The sequence below is a fragment of the Lolium rigidum genome, chromosome 7, assembly GCF_022539505.1.
Source record: "Lolium rigidum isolate FL_2022 chromosome 7, APGP_CSIRO_Lrig_0.1, whole genome shotgun sequence".
In the NCBI taxonomy this organism is placed as follows: domain Eukaryota; kingdom Viridiplantae; phylum Streptophyta; class Magnoliopsida; order Poales; family Poaceae; genus Lolium; species Lolium rigidum.
Genome location: NC_061514.1, coordinates 52762060 through 52764509, shown reverse-complemented (window position 1 = coordinate 52764509; position 2450 = coordinate 52762060). Strand labels below are relative to the sequence as shown.

General features: G+C 48.9%; 1 long non-coding RNA gene across 2 annotated transcripts; it reads left to right on the top strand.

Annotated features, from left to right (window-relative positions):
* Positions 1–530: 530 nt before the first annotated feature.
* Positions 531–1955, top strand: LOC124675902. Of its 2 annotated transcripts, none has more exons than XR_006993457.1 (3): positions 531–1072; positions 1293–1583; positions 1777–1955. It is a non-coding gene; the product is annotated as an uncharacterized LOC124675902 (long non-coding RNA). The 2 variants fall into 2 exon arrangements; XR_006993458.1 differs by having other exon boundaries at positions 1293–1708.
* Positions 1956–2450: the final 495 nt, after the last annotated feature.

The window sequence follows — 2450 nt, the reverse complement described above, 5'->3', positions numbered from 1 at the left end:
GCTTAATGCATAAACCTAGAAGCAGAGAAGAGCACAAAAACACACCTCCTTCTCTGGATTACTGTGGAATAGCTTCAAGTCAAGTTCTGATGGGTATGCCACATGTTTGTCAATCTTCTCAATGGAATTATCAAGTGTGGTGAAGCGCTTGAGATGAAATGCAACAACATCTGGTGCTTTATCAATCACGAACCGCTTGTCCTTACAAACTTGAGCATTGCAACTGTCACATGTTAGCTTGTTCTCTATTTGCTCCACCTTGGTAAAAGATTCCAGCGCAGCAACAAGGTTATCAACCTGATCAATCTCCAAGCTGAGATCAAGGAAGGGTTCTAATATCTCCGAGCAGTGGCCACAATCATGGCATGTCAACTATACGAAGATAATTGTATTAGTTGGAACACAAGTGCAAAGAGAACAAATTAGCAATGACAAAGTAGAGCTACCTGGCTCTTCAATCGACCTCCAAACACTTGCTTGACAATACTTTTCTCGTCAAAAGTATTGTCAAGGGTACATTTATGCAAATTCCCTTGGCACCAAGTTTGCAATGTATGCCACCCAGACTGCTCCCCTGTTGAGTGTCGAGCAAGAGGAAAAAAGGAGCAATAGAGTTTCTGCACTTGTTCAATCCCAGGTCTCCTGAATGTTTCAACAGTTTCAGCACTGCTCAGTAAGCACTAGCTGGACCAAAGCAATACAAAGCCATTGCAGCAATCCAAAGCACTGCACTAGCTACCCAGTTTCAGCAATATCACAGGGCAGACATTGAGTGACTATGATGAGGGCAAGATCAAGCCACTAATCCATGCAATAATTCGAATTTATGCATTGGAGGGTGTCCTGGTTTTCCTTGCTGCCAAGTCTCGATTTATCAAGAACACCGGAAAGGCTGCTGATCTCCAGAACTACTGTATTGTGCGTTGAGATGCTCATAGCAGCCATTGGGCACCTATTTGCCTTTCCCTACAAGGAGTATGCAGGTCCAAATGCCCGTCCGTCTGGTGGTTTCAGGGAAAGCCTTATTCATGCTTCAAAATTCAACGATTTCTACCATGACACAGTTCACCAGGTAACCGGGATCCTAGACGCTCATTCCCTGTATTTTGTGCTCAATTATTCAGTATGTTTCTTCTAGTCAATTATTCGTGTGTACTGTAGTTTGCATGTATCTCAAAACTTACTGCATTATTTCAAAACAATGGTCGGTTTTGTCTGTGTAGCATTATTTCAAAACTTACTGCATTATAATGTGACATATGCTCATTCTTTCTATACCATTTTCTTGCAAGTGGTGATGTCCTATTAGGTGTCTGGGTGCCGACATTGGCAGCGACAGACTGCTCCCATGTTGAGTGTCGAACAAGAGGAGAGAAGGAGCAACAGAGTTTCATCACTTGTTAAATCCCAGGTCTCCTATGAGCTGAACGTTTCAGCAGTTTCAGCACTAGCTCAAGTATCACACGACAGACATTGAGTGTCTACGATGAGGGCAAGATTAAGTCTCTGAATCCTCCACAATAAGGCAGAGCAATGAACAAATAATTATCATGGAGCTACCTAATTGTCACATGAAATTTGTGGTAAGAACTCATTGCAGCAACGAGACACATGTTTTTCACATATTGCTGGAACTCAAAGTGTCAGATCTGGGAGCCAATCAAATTAAATTTGCCTGAATGCACTCAGTCATGATCGCATTATTTAGGTACGAGTATCATGTTTACTCCTGTACATTGAAACAAAATAATGCTCACAAATTTCTGCACATTACAGGACCTACCAGCTCAAGAATTTGAAATGGTTCCAGCGGCAGAGCTGACATCGATGGACCTCGCCTCCATGGCTTCTCGTTGAGAAGGAGGCCACCGGGAGCAGCTTGTACATCCTCCGACGGTGAGCGGAGTGGCGGGAGCAGGTTGCAGGCGCGGCCTCCACGCCGGGAGGAGAAGCTGGCCCGCCGTCGGCCTCCTTGAGGCGGACGCATGGGCGCAGGAGCCGACCTCGAGTGGAGAGCGGCGGGAGGCTGTGGCGGGAGCAGGTTGCTGGCGCGGCAGCCAGGGCGAGAGGATAAGCTGCCCCGGCGCCGGCCTCCTTCAGGCGGACGCATGGGTGCTGGAGGAGGATGGATGGAGCGGAGACCACCGGCGGGAGACGGGGGCAGAGGGAGGCAGGCGGCGGGGGGCAGGGGAGGCCGGCGGCGGGAGGCGAGCTCTGGAGAGCCGGGGAGGCTGGCGGCGCGAGAGGCCGGCGATGCGAGAGGCCGGCGACGTGGAGCACAGGAAGCCGCCGGCCCGCCGGCGCGCAGACTCGAGCGCGGGTCTCCGCCGGCAACGAATCTTGGATCGATCGATCGGGGAGTTCGGTGTTTGAGTTTTGAAATACGAAGGGTGAAAATGTAATTATTGAGTTTAGCTACCGGTCAGACACCTAATTCTAGTCGGAGGGAG